We start from the raw sequence: 14,594 nt of genomic DNA, 5'->3' as shown, positions 1-14,594 counted from the left end.
GGCCTTAGAGGCCTATGCCTAGGGCCCTAAGCAGAGGGGGGCCCAAAATTAAAAATTAGTTTTTTTTTTTTTATGTTTTGAGATATAAAATCACTAATTCTATTTTTTTGATGGTTTTCTTTAAATTCATACTCTGTTTATTTTGTTATTTTATTTGAACGAAGAGACCCTCTAACTCCTCAAGTTTACAAATCATATTTCAATATTAGACAATGTATATAATGAGATGTCATTTAGATGAAAAGGCTTTCAACTTCCTAAGTCTACGGATCATTTTTCAATATGTTAGACAATGAATAATTTGGTGTAAACTAATAACACAAAAAAAAAAAAAAAAAGAAGACAAGAAGTGGTATTCTTTTAGGAGAAAAATTTGATAAAATAATTTTTTGAACAAAAATTTTTTTTCCCACTTATTTGGGCATTAAAGAAAAAAAATTAAATCAATAAATTTTAAATTTAAAGACCTGGCCGTAAACTCTTCATATTTTTTGTTTATTTAATTTTTACATTTTCATATCTTTTTCACTTTTCGTCTAGGGAATCTGCACTTATCTGGACATTAAAGAAAAAAAAATTAAATCAATGAATTTTTAATTTAAAGACCTGGCTATTAACTCTTCATATTTTTTGCTTATTCAATCTTTACGTTTTCATATCTTTTTCACGTGTCTATATTATCAATTAAAAAATAATAATTTCTAAACTAGAATATAAAAATTTAATTAGTGATTTTATATCTTAAAAAAAATTAATAATTTTTATTATTTTTTAGAAGGCCACTAGACTAATTATCGCCTAAGTCCCCCACCAACTTTGAACCGGCCCCAATTGTAATATCCTTCACTTTCCTATTTCCAACTAAGGCTTTCAAATATAACATTTTGTTCTGTAATGGCTTGGAGAGGACACGCGAGAGAAGGCCCATCTTTTTCTTTTCTTTATTATATTTAAATTGAATTAAATATTAATAATCACATAGTACAAAATGCCAAGTTAGTCCTTATACCATAGGCTTATATCTAGTTTAGTATTCAAAATTTTGAGATTATCCCAACTTAATACATATCATCTCCGGTGCACGAAAATATCGAAACAACGTTGTTTCAACATTTTTGAAACGTGAAACGGAAAGAAACACACACACAAAAAAAATGTTTTCGAACTATTTTTGTAGTTTGGGACCGTGTCGAAGCCGTTTTGCAATACTGAAAAAATATTAAAAACGTATTGTTATTTCACGACCATGTCAGAGATAGAAACAATTTTGTTTCTGTTATCCTGACTACCACATTAGAGATAGAAGCAACTTGTATTTATGTTTACTTAAATCGATGATGGAATTTATGTTTAAATGTGATTGAATAATTATTTTTTATAATTTTTTGCATTAAAATTCTATTTACAATAAGCCTTATATTTTTTATTTACGGGTTTCTATTTTTTACTTTATTTTAAATTTTCTCTTTGTGTTTTCTTTCGTACGATATCCATTTTCCACTTTCATTTCCTTGCAACCTAGCCTGTGGTAAGGGAAATGTTACATGTTATTTGATTAACAATGAGTGTGAAATTGACCAAGTTTTCAAAAGTTGAAATATTAAATTGACCCAATTTCTTACTTATACAAAAATTTGAACTATCTAGCTAAATTTTTATTTGATTATTTTCTTTTGCTCTTTCTTTACAATTGATTAATGAGAAGACGTCACTTTTAGATCCTAGAAATATAAAACCAAGCGTAAATCTAGGAGTGCACACTTCTAGAGGCAATTTGACTACCTTATGCCTCTCAATAGACCCAGTGCAAACTTAAATCTAATCCATTTAATCGATTCTAGTATTAAATATGTAATATCCGGGGACCCCAAAGGAGAATTGTATATATTGAGGATAAATAAGGAAGGAAACAACACTAGTTGGATACCTTTTGAGCTGAATGCAGGCAAAAAACTCCAGGGTTAAGCGTGCTTGACCTGGGGAAATCCAAGGATGGGTGACCCTCCTGGGAAGTTTGTGTAGGGCTATCAGGATAAGTTGTTTCGGTTCTTCCTATCGTTCGATGCGGGATGTTACAAAATATGAATATGATTATTAAAAATCAAATTTAAATACGATTATATATACCATAAACAGTGAAGATATAGATAATAGATTAAATATGTTTTATATTTAATAATATATAAAGTTAAATACATAATTATAATAATAATTATGATATATTTAATTTAAATTTATTTAATATATTAACTATAAGATCAATAGGTCAAGGAAGACCAGGGATATTGAGGGTTTTTTCATGTGTGCGTTTGTGTAATGGTCACAAGCTTTTGTTGTAACTTTATTGATGCAAGTCTTTATTCCCTCCAACATTTCTCAAATATTTGATGAATACTTTCCATCCTTTTCATGCACATTTGTCTTAAACCTTTAGTTCCACTTTAGTCATTTGGAACTCAAAGACAAAAAATCGCATTTGATTATTGATTTTTGTTTTCAAAATTTTAAAAGAATTTAAAAAAAATAATGTTTTCACAAATTTCTTTTTGTGTTTATCACCCTATCATTACAGGCGAGTTAAGCCATTAGAGGGATTGCATAGGACTCAACAAAGGTGGCGTCGATGAATAAAAGAATGAATAAAGAAATTATTTATCAGTATATATATAATTGAAGACAAAACTGAAAGTTGTCTGACGACACATTAGGTTCTCCAGCCAAACATTTTAAAATGAAATAAAATCGAACATTTTAAAATGAAAATGGAATCGAAGTCAAAAGAACTGAACCAAACCTGAACCCCTCCATTATTCGTCATTTGTTTTTCATCTGAATTTTCTGATAGCGTTTTCAATTGGTACAGGCAATCAACCACTCTGATAGCATTAAGCTTATTTGATTTGCTATTTTCAGATTCAACTACTAATTAGCAAAATTACTGTTTCATGCAGGAGCTAGGAGACACGATCAGATACGAGAAGAGAGAGAGAGAGAGAGAGAGAGAGAGAGAGAGCAGAGAAGTTCCTTTAATTTGATGGAAGAATGGGTTATCTCCTTTCTCCATCTTCCGTTTCAAAGTACAGTTCTTCTGTTTCTTGAATAATTTCTTTAGCGTGAAACTGAGTTTTCACTGTCTTTTATAGATAGTTGATTTGCTTCATTTTGTTGATGGCTTTCAGATTTTTAAGGGTTTTGATGTTGAGCTAATCTCAAGAAATTCTCATTTCTCCCTCCAAGGTGTGCTGCACTTGAGTTTGATTTGTTGTTCTAACATTTCTTTTCTTGAAAAAGTATGGTAATGTATCTGAAACTTTGATTTCAACATCAATTTTGCTTTCAAGAGGTAAATCTTAATATATATTTAGATGGTGATGTATTGGATCCTTTTATGTACATTGTTTTAACGATTGATGTGATGCTGTGTGAAGGGGGATGAGGTGGGAGATTCTTAATAAAACTTTTATAAAAAGTTCATGCCCTCGTAAGAATGTTCATTGATTTCGTTTGTTTAGTTTAGAATTTCAATTTTGATTTATATGTTGTATGATCAAAGTGGTTTCCTCCCCTCCTGATCTTCGCAGATTGATTCACCTCTTTCTCCCTCATCTCCTTCTGATCAATTCCTCATTCCATCCTGTTCCTTCCACCTGTCTGTCTACTTTGACACACAGGCTCACAGATCACCTGTATCCAAGCCCCCTATCTTGCCTTCACCTCTTCTCCCTGCCCCTGATCAAGTCCCTTCCAACCTCACCTCTGATCACCTTTGTTATACTTCGCCTTGCTTCTGGTCAAGAACCTCTCTTCTTGTCTCTAGTAACCGTTGGAAAGTTGGCATCTGTTCGAGATCTTCTGCCCTGTATACTGATATGTCATCTAGATTTTCTTAGCTTTGGTTTAGATCTGGTGATTTGGCCATGGGATCCAGGGATAGATCTAGTGATTTGGCTCCTGTTATCGAAACCTGACTATGACAACACTACATTTGAAAGTGATTCCAAAAAGATGGTTTGGCATAGGAAAGTAATGTAGTCGAATTACTGGAAATGCTTCTGAAAATGGCGTTATATCGCTGAGAAATCCTTTCAAACGTCAACTGGATGATGATTATTCATTGCTCAAAGTACTGAAGATGGGAATTCGATATTGTAATAGGCTCAAAACAAATCCCCGGAAACAGCTGAACAATACCAACTCAACCAGTTCTTGCAAGTTTAACATCCACATTTCTCCTTTTCAATTTAGATTTGTGTATCTTTACCTATTGAATTGCTAAGAAATCTTTATGATCAGTCCTTTTGGAGTAGGGGGTGAGCACTTTGCTTCCATACCACAACACCAAGCATTCAGTTCTCAGCCTTGGCCAACCTTGGAATCAACAGGCATATTTCTTTTCTTTTTGCTATTACAATAGGTGATTTTTAAATACATTTCTTTTTTGAAATATGCAGGAATTATTCAAATATAGTTAAAGGAAAAATAGGTTATCATACTAATTCGATGGTTAACATGGTTTTATGTCATTTCATGTTTTTTGTTTTCACTTTCAATTAGTTATCTTTTAATTTCTCTCATGGTTTTGATTTTTTCTTTTGGGCCACTTTATGTAGTTCTTTTCTTCATGGTTTTGAAAGCAAAATGTTTTTGCAACAATTTCTTTGTTTGTGTCTTTCTTGATATGACAGCTTGTGGATTTGAAAGAAAGAGGAACCTGCTGGGGTTACAAGAGGTCTTGACGCAAGGAGTCTTCTTCAACGGATAAGGTAGCATGTTTCGATTGACTCTTAATTCAGTATTCATTCACAAATTGAAAGCTAGAATTCACTGAACTTCTCTTGTCGCAGGCATCAAAATCTGAAGATGAACTTCCATTTCTAGGTAAGCTCTTTACTGATCAAGTATTTCTTTAGTTCTTGTGAAGTAGTAATTGAATAGTCTGGTTCATTGCATTCCTTTACATTTTATCTCATGAAACCATCACCAAGAGTGGATACTTAATATTGTGAATTCATTAGAAAAATGATTGATCATTAAGCATCCATTTTTGGTAGTTCTTTTAATCATCGGCCACTCTAGTGAAACTAGGCATCAACAAATCCAAAGATAAATGTGTTGATATTATGTGATTCAAAATGATTTTATCAGATTTCTGGCATGTTGTTACATGTTGCTGAGATGCATCTTATATTTGTTTCATTTAAATAAATATGTCTCATTATATGCTGTTATATATATGATGTTAATATATATATCTGCTGCATGTTATTAATATCTTTGGGCTGTTATGTTTATATGGGCCGAGCCCATATTATTTCCGTGTTGCCTCTTGTGCTGCTGGTCGAGCCCATTCCTAATAACCTATGTTGGCGTTGCTATAAAAGGGCAGCTCAATGCCCTAATCTCCAGAATATTCTGATATTTTGTCTTGTGCTCTTTCTCTGAAAACCCTAAATCGGCGATTCTTGAAGCGAGACACTCTTCGTGAATCCTTCGTTCTGATCTATGTTTCAATCGATTCTTTGGTTGCTTCCATGGTAAGATCTGATGGTAAGAACGGTTATTGCTTAATCTCTATGTGTTTTAATCAGCTGAGGCATGAGAGGTATTGACTGATAGAACAGATACTTAGTCTTGATCGTGAGATCGTTATAGAATAGATCTACCTTGATCTTGTTGTTTTTCGATTCTGTTTTTCAGTTGTATTGCAATATTGTTTCTATTTTTTTGTTCATGATCTTGTAATCGTTTGTAAACTTGAAGATCTAGTGGATTGACTAGAGGCGGTGCCTCTGCCGTGAGTAGGATCTATTGATTCGAACACGTATATCGCTGTGTCTTGCATTTATATTTTTCTGGTTTAAAGTTTTGATTTACTTTGTATCGCGCTTAATCTGTGTTTGGCCGAGAAATCAGGTTGTTCAAAACCTAGTGGTATTAGAGCCACGGGGATCTAAGATCCCGGTCAAGCTGTTTCAGATCCGAAAGGTAAAAATTTCAGATCTGGTAAGAATTCCAACTTAGGGTCTTCAGATCTCGTTCTAACTTTACCCCTAATTTTTGCTTGCAATAAATTTTTGCCTAATTTTTAGTTCGTTAAATATATTCTGCATGTCCTAAATTTTTCTTGATCTTGAACAAGTTTTCTGTTGGTTATTTTTTTTTCTTTCTAAAATATACTGTTATTTGTTCTGGTTTGTATTTGAAAATCAAATTAAGGTTTAGTTAATTTTCTGGAAAATTAACTTCTTTATCCTGCTTGAATAATCTCAGTAAATTGAAATATCACCTGTAATCTACATTCTGTTTTATTGATCAAATAAATGGCTCCATCTAAGTTTGAGTTAGATAAGTTTGATCGTAGTGGTGATTTTTCGTTATGGCAGAAGAAAATGACTGTAGTTCTGGTTCAAAACTAGTGCTCTGAAGCACTGGATGAACCTCCTGCAACTGAGAAGGATAAAGTAGGAACCCCTCCTACCCCTGAAATGCGAAAAATGGATAGATTAGCCTATAGCCTAATAATTTTAAATCTTTCTGATAAAGTCCTTAGGCAAGTTAACAAAGAAAATACTGCTTTAAAGGTATGGAATAAGCTAAAATCCCTATATATGACTAAATCTTTAACAAGTAAGATTTACTTAAAGGGAAAATTATTTGGTTTTAAAATGAATACCTCTAAATCTCTAGAAGAAAACCTAGATGACTTTAATGTCATTGTAATAGGTCTAGAAAACATAGACGAGAGTATTTCTGAAGAAAACCAAGCTGTAATCCTTTTAAATGCTTTGCCTGAGTCATATAGAGATTTAAGGACTGCAATGCAATATGGTAGAACTTCTTTATCCTTAGAGGATGTAGTGTCTGCCTTAAGGTCTAGGGATCTTGAAGATGATAAGAAAGATAAGAAAATAAATAGTGCTGAAGGCTTAAATGTAAAAGGTAATTGGGAGCATAAATCTAAGAATAAGGGCAAAGGGAACTCAAGGGGTAGAAGTAAAACGAGGTCAAATTCAAAGTCTAGAGGATCTAGTAGGGAATCCTCAAAAACTAGAACATGTTGGTATTGCAAGAAAGAAGGTCATATAAGAAAGAATTGTTTCAAAAGGAAAAAGGATCTAGAAAAGGAAAACTCTAGTAACCAGGATGCAGCAAATATCTCTGATGGATATGATAGTGCAGAAGGCCTAACTGTGACAGATCATACCATAGGTGATGAGTGGATCTTAGATTCAGGCTGTACTTTTCACATGACACCTAGGAAAGACTAGTTGATTAATTTTCAGAACATAGACGGTGGTAAAGTCCTAATGGGTAATAATCAATCTTGCAAAGTAACTGGTTTGGGATCAGTTAGGTTTAGAATGTGGGATGGAGCATATAGGACTTTAGATAATGTGAGATTTGTGCCAAATCTTAGAAGAAATCTTATTGCCCTAGGTATGTTAGACTCAAATGGGGGGTCTTATAAGTCAGAAAATGGAGTCCTTAAGGTGTTTAAAGGATCCATGTTAGTTCTTAAGGGAATCCGTAAGCAAGGACTGTATGTCCTTCAAGGAGAGTCTATCTCTTGTTGTGTTGCAGTTTCATCTTCTGAAATAGATGACACTGTGTTATGGCATAGGAGACTAGGTCATATAGGAATGAAAGGTTTACTAGAATTAAGTAAACAAGGAATCTTAGATCCAAGGAGGATTGGTAATCTAGTCTTTTGTGAGACATGTGCCTTGGGCAAGTCTCACAGGTTGCAGTTTGTTTCTGCAACTCATAAGTCCAACGATGTCCTAGAGTATGTTCATTTCGATCTTTGGGGATCTCCCCAAGTCCCTAACTCCCTTTCAGGTGCCCAATATTTCCTTTCCTTTATAGATGACTATTCTAGGAAGGTTTGGGTCTATTTCCTTAAGTATAAGAGTGAAGCTTTTGCTTATAAGTTTAAGGAATGGAAGTCTTATGTAGAGTTGCAATCAGGTAAGAAAATAAAGACCCTTAGAACAGATAATGACCTGGAATTCTGTAATCAAGAATTCTCAAATTTCTGCACACAAGTAGGCATTGCAAGGCATAGAACTTGCAGTGAAACACCTTAGCAAAATGGAGTTGCTGAACACATGAATAGAACCATCCTAAACAAAGTTAGATGTTTTTTGAAAGACTCAAACTTGCCCAAGAAATTTTGGGCTGAAGCAGTTTCAACTGCTTGTTATCTCATAAACAGATCTCCTTCCTCCACCATAGAATTTAGAACTCCTGAGCAGTTGTGGAGTGGGAAAATCCCATCCCTTAACCACCTTAGACCTTTTGGATGTATAGCCTATGTCCATAAGAAAGAAGGCAAGTTAGACCCCAGAGCCAAGAAGGCTGTATTCTTAGGTTACCCTCAAGGGGTAAAAGGATACAAATTATGGCTGATTGATGAAAAGAAAACTGTTATCAGCCGGGATGTAGTATTCAAAGAATCAGAATACTATACCCCAAATAAGGTGGAAAATCCCAAAGAAGACCAAGCTGATAAATTTCAGCTTGAGGTGGAAAGAGATAGAATTAATGAAAATGTAGTAGAATCTGACCATGAGAGTCATCAAGAGTCCAGTTCACAAGGCTTGGCTGAAACTGAAATAGAGAGTGAGGATAATGAAAATTCAGTTGAAATCATTCCAAAATTGGATGATTATGTCCTATCTAGGGATAGGGTAAGAAGGGAGATTAAGCCCCCTACTAGGTATGCCCATGCTGATGTGATTGCCTATATATGCTCTTAATATTGGAGACTCAATAGAGCATGAAGAGCCTCCTAGTTATCAAGAAGCTTGTTCCAGTAAGTATAAAACTAACTGGTTAAAGGCAATGAAGGAAGAGATGGAATTTCTTCAAAAGAATAAAACCTAGATTCTTGTAAATAAACCTAAAGACCAGAAAGTTATAGGTTGTAAATGGATATTTAAAAGAAAGCCAGGTATCCCAGGTGTTGAACCAACCAGATTTAAGGCTAGGGTAGTTGCCAAGGGTTTTTCCCAAAGAGAAGGTATTGACTACCATGAGGTGTTCTCTCCTGTAGTAAAGCATACTTCTATAAGGTTAGTTTTAGCCTTAGTAGCCTTAAATGATCTAGAGCTTGAGCAATTAGATGTAAAGACTATCTTTCTCCATGGAAACCTAGAAGAGAAAATATATATGGATCAACCCATAGGTTTCATAGAAAAAGGTAAAGAAAGTAAAGTTTGCTTGTTGCAAAGATCTCTGTATGGTCTAAAGCAATCTCCTAGACAGTGGTATAGGAGATTTGATGAGTTTATGCTCAAAGAAAATTACACTAGATGTAATTTTGACCATTGTGTTTATTTCAAACAGCTTAAGGAAAAGCTGTTTATATATCTCCTTATATATGTAGATGATATGCTTATTGCATGCAAAGAGAAGGGAGAAATAGATAGATTGACTCAAGCATTAAAATCAGAATTTGAAATGAAAACACTAGGAGCAGCCAGGCGTATCTTAGGGATAGATATCACTAGAGATAGAAAAAGAGGTACATTGTCCTTGTCCCAATCAGGCTATTTAAGAAAAGTGATAAGCCTCTTTGATATGGAAGGCTGCAAACCTATTTCAACCCCGATACCTCTTCATTTTAAGCTCCAAGCTGTAAAAGGAAACTTACCTGAAGAAGAAGCTGACTACATGAAGAAGGTTCCCTACTCTAATGCAGTGGGAAGCCTCATGTATGCCATGATAAGTACTAGGCCTGATATAGCCTATGGGGTTAGCCTAGTAAGTAGATTCATGTGCAATCCATCTAAGGAACATTGGTCAGTTGTTAAATGGGTCCTTAGGTATTTAAAGGGGTCAGTGAATAAGGGTTTAGTGTTTAGATCAAATGCTAAAAATTCCAGCAGCATTAAGGGTTACTGTGATTCTGATTTTGCAGTTGATTTGGATAAGAGAAGATCCTTATCAAGATATGTTTTCACTTTGGGTGGAAATGTGATAAGTTGGAAAGCAAATCTCCAACACATAGTGGCGTTATCAACCACTGAGGCTGAATATGTAGCATTAACAGAAGCTATGAAAGAAGCCATCTGGTTGCAGGGAATAGTTAGAGAATTAGGTTTACGTAACCAAATTTCTAAAATATATTGTGATTCCCAAAGTTCTATTCATCTCTAAAAAAATAGTGCCTTCCATGAGAGAACCAAGCATATAGATGTGCGTCTTCATTTTGTTAGAGATATTATAGCTAAAGGTCAAGTAAAAATAGAAAACATTTCTACCTTGATAAATCCTACAGATATCCTAACTAAATCTGTTCCTGTAGTGAAGTTTGAGCAGGCTTTGGACTTGCTCAATATTCTTCCAACGTAGCTGTGGAAGATTTGCAGGGGTCTCTAGTCATCATCCACTATTTTAAATCCATTCTTGAATCAAGGTGGAATTTGTTGATATTATGTGATTCAAAATGATTTTATCAGATTTCTGGCATGCTGTTACATGTTGTTGAGATGCATCTTATTTTTGTTTCATTTAAATAAATATGTCTCATTATATTCTGTTATATATATGATGTTAATATATATATCTGCTGCATGTTATTAATATCTTTGGGTTGTTGTGTTTATATGGGCTGAGCCCATATTATTTCCGTGTTGCCTCTTGTGCTGCTGGTCAAGCCCATTCCTAATAACCCATGTTGGCGTTGCTATAAAAGGGCAGCTCGATGCCCTAATCTCTAGAACATTCTGATATTTTGTCTTGTGCTCTCTCTCTAAAAACCCTAAATCGGCGATTCTTGAAGCGAGACACTCTTCGTGAATCCTTCGTTCTGATCTATGTTTCAATCGATTCTTTGGTTGCTTCCATGGTAAGATCTGACGGTAAGAACGGTTATTGCTTAATCTCTATGTGTTTTAATCACTTGAGGCGTGAGAGGTATTGACTGATAGAACAGATACTTAGTCTTGATCATGAGATCGGTATAGAACAGATCTACCTTGATCTTGTTGTTTTTCGATTCTGTTTTTTAGTTGTATTGCAATACTGTTTCTATTTTTCTGTTCATGATCTTGTAATCGTTTGTAAACTTGAAGATCTAGTGGATTGACTAGAGGCGGAGCCTCTACCGTGGGTAGGATCTATTGATCCGAACACGTATATCGCTGTGTCTTGCATTTATATTTTTCTGGTTTAAAGTTTTGGTTTACTGTGTATTGCGCTTAATCTGTGTTTGGCCGAGAAATTAGGTTGTTCAAAACCTACAAAATGCCCATGTAGATGCAAATGGTCATTGATTGATAAGAATAGATTGGTCGAAATTATTTTCTACTGCATTGTGTAGACATGATAATTGTTTTTCTTGCACAAATCCAGAAGTGATTTTTTTTGGGTCAAAACTATGAAGCCCTAACATTTCAAACTTGTCATATTTCAGCAACAACAAAGGAATCTCCAAGGGCACTTCTAACACAATCTGGAGCTTCAAGGACATTAGCAAGGAGATTTGGTCAAAACAAAGAGAAAAAATATCATCGGGAGCGCAACAATGTGAGGGAATCTCTAAGGGCACTTTTGAAGAGTCTGGAGCTTCAAGAAATCAAAAAGAAAATTTGATCAAAACAAAGGTAAAAACATATAACCAGAAGCTTAAGATTGCAAAGGAATACAAGGGCACTTGTGCACAGTCTAGAGGTTCAACGAAATCAACAAGAGAATCTGATCGAAACAAAGGCAAAAACAAATCATCTGTAGATGAAAATTGTGCAGAATCTCCCAAGGCACTAGTACAGTACACAGTTTGGAGCTTTAAGGAAATCAACAAGAATATCTGATCAAAAAGAAGGGAAAACTTCTTGTCAATTTCCTTAAAAGTTTTAGATCATGTAGAAGTGCCCTTTAGAGATTTCTGCACAGTTTTCAGCTCCCGATGATATGTTTTCCCTTTTTGTTTTAATCAGATTCTCTTGTCGATTCCCTTGAAGCTCTACACCGTGTAGAAGTGCCTTTGGATATTCCTTCGCAATCTTAAGCTTCTGATAATAAAGTTTTTCCTTAGTTTTGGTCAAATGTTCTTTTCGATTTGCTTAATGCTCCAAACTCTTCAAAACTGTCCTCAGAGATTCCTTAGTAATATCAAGCTTTTGATGATATGTTTTTTTTTCCTTTGTTTCGGGATAGGTAATGAAATGTGCACATTTCAGTTACCACCTGATGGATCTACTGCAGGCTTGGACAACTAGGATCAGGGTGTCTCTCAGTTGGCTCAAGGGCAGATCTGGATGGCGACTTTGTTCTGGATTCTTCCACTGGTGGGGAGAACGAGGATTTAACATTTGAAGAATTTCATCATGATATTTAGGAGAGGAAAAGGTGGCAAAGGTACATCCATGGGAATTTAAATTCTTTTCCTAATACATGATTTTATAGCTGACCATAATTTTACTTGTTTCCTTCTTTAAGAATTGCTTAGGTTCTTATCTCTATATTTAGTTCCATTTTGTCAATTAAAATGGTGAATAATTCTCTTAAATGCCAAACTAGGAGAAGCTCTTGCTGCTGACATCTGAGTGGCACAGAAAGTGGAAATAAACCCCTCTTCAAAATCGACAATTCGATTAAACTAAACCGGTCCTCTTCCAAACAGGGAGTAGTTCTCTGCTTCGATGAGGTTCGGTTTCATGTCTGAATTCTCTCATTGATGTTGCCCTGCTTGCAGTTTCTATAGTTGCAGCTTGATTTCAAATGAGTCCTTTGTTTTTCTTTCCTAGGAAGAAGCTCGGATTGGAAAGTTGAAGCATATTTGGAAATGTTTTTCTTGTTTCCTTAATGTAATCTGTTTGGGGATTTGACTGAAAAGAACAATACAAAGTTTCTACTACATTTTCACTGCCCAAAGAGGAAATATGAGTTTGATTTTGCAATTGTAAGAGTCATGAAAGAGGTTTTGCCTGAGATTTGCATAGAACTTGGTTGTTTGGGAAGTGAGAAAATGTGCTACGTCTCTGCAACTTGTTGCAAGCATTGCTTTGATGGTTTTGGATTTAATTATTTTAAATGCCAACTCAATCAACCGCTTAGATAAGCAAATAAGAACAAGATAATCATACCTCCAGCGTATAGGTCATGTGGCGGGCAAGTGATACGCTGGGGTTAGTATTAATAAATCAAGAGTTCGATACTCGATTTAGGTAAGGGGCCAAAGGCTAGTCTGCAATTTACCTTCTCTGTTAAAATTGAGAGCACGAGCGGCGAAGGACCGTGTAAGGATAATAATCCCAAAAACAAGAAAATCATTTAGCCTATGTTTATTGGACCGCTATATAAATTATTACACTTATAGTATCTCCTCACATTATAGTATCTCCTCATTTTGATTAAATGATCAAGGTTAAGAAGTATAATATATTGATGATTTTGTCACATGTCATCCTTATCTTCACTTTCTAATGTTTTGGAAACTGGATTGGGCTAGTCTTAGATGGCTGAAAATGCTTAAAAGACACCAAGTTCGGCCTAATCAAATATAAATCACAAGAGAAAAACCTTTTTTTTTCTTTTTTTCAAAGACATCTTAAGATCTTCATAGAGAGTAGAAAATGAAAATGGAAAAAAAAAAAAAAATCTAGAAAGCATTCTCAATATATGATAAATTAAGGTCACTATGCATAAGTGGCTCTACCACACTACTCTTAAAGCCCCTAGGACATGATAGTATGTTCCCTATTTTTCAAGAAATTTCAATAATAGATAGTTAGCAAAGTGAAAGTGTTATTTTGATATTTATTTGTATATTAATGTGTTATATTTTATGTTATATTAATATGAAAATATAATATATTAATGTATGAATATAATTAAAACTGTCACAAGTGTCCAAATAACATTAATTTTTGCAAACATATTAAATATTCATTTGGAATGTGTCAATGATGTTATAGCTCTCCATCAAGCTAGAATTGTTCTATGTAGATGTATAATTGCAAGAAGGTCTAATGGACATGGAAAAGGCATATAACAAATGGAGTATAAGTGTATATAGAAGGTCTAAGAAGAATATACACCGAATATCAATCAAAGTAAAAACAAAATAAATAGTAGATATACCTGAACGATTATAATTATTCTAATCGAGTTTGAGATCTAGGAAATGAGTGATAATGCAACAGCCCTACTATAGTGCAGTGAATGTTAGAGATCAAATTTGAGCCTCGTTTGTGTTTTGTTCAATTGGCAATTAGGTTAGAGTTGGGTTTATCTTTTTTATTTTGCTTAAGCTTCCATGGTAGATGGTTGAGAACATATATATTGCCTTAGGTGATTTTGTTCTTTTTATTAGTATTTGATTTATGAGATTTTTATATGTTTGTTGGGGTTCTTTTGCTTTTGTTGTTGTTCTTGCAACCCTCATTGGCTTCTCACTATGTGGCCATTAGGGAAGCTTTCTATGAGGTTTCCTTCGCCTTTTGGACTTTGACATTTTCAAGTCATCTTGTTGCCCTTAACAAAGTTTTGGTCCTTTTAGGTCTTTTCTCGACCCTTCAGTGATTGAGCCTTTTAAGCTACACTACAATAGTATTCTTGTAATTCATAACAGAATTCTTAGGATAACT

At 34.4% G+C, this 14,594-nt stretch overlaps 1 long non-coding RNA gene across 1 annotated transcript; it reads left to right on the top strand.

Moving 5' to 3' along the window:
- Positions 1-11,989: 11,989 nt before the first annotated feature.
- Positions 11,990-12,876, top strand: LOC127789082 (uncharacterized). The gene is made up of 3 exons (XR_008020491.1): positions 11,990-12,363; positions 12,526-12,652; positions 12,753-12,876. It is a non-coding gene; the product is annotated as an uncharacterized LOC127789082 (long non-coding RNA).
- Positions 12,877-14,594: the final 1,718 nt, after the last annotated feature.

This window comes from Diospyros lotus, chromosome 13 (assembly GCF_014633365.1).
Source record: "Diospyros lotus cultivar Yz01 chromosome 13, ASM1463336v1, whole genome shotgun sequence".
NCBI lineage: Eukaryota > Viridiplantae > Streptophyta > Magnoliopsida > Ericales > Ebenaceae > Diospyros > Diospyros lotus.
The sequence above is the reverse complement of the archived record's forward strand: the minus strand, read 5'-3'. Positions and strand labels throughout refer to the sequence as shown.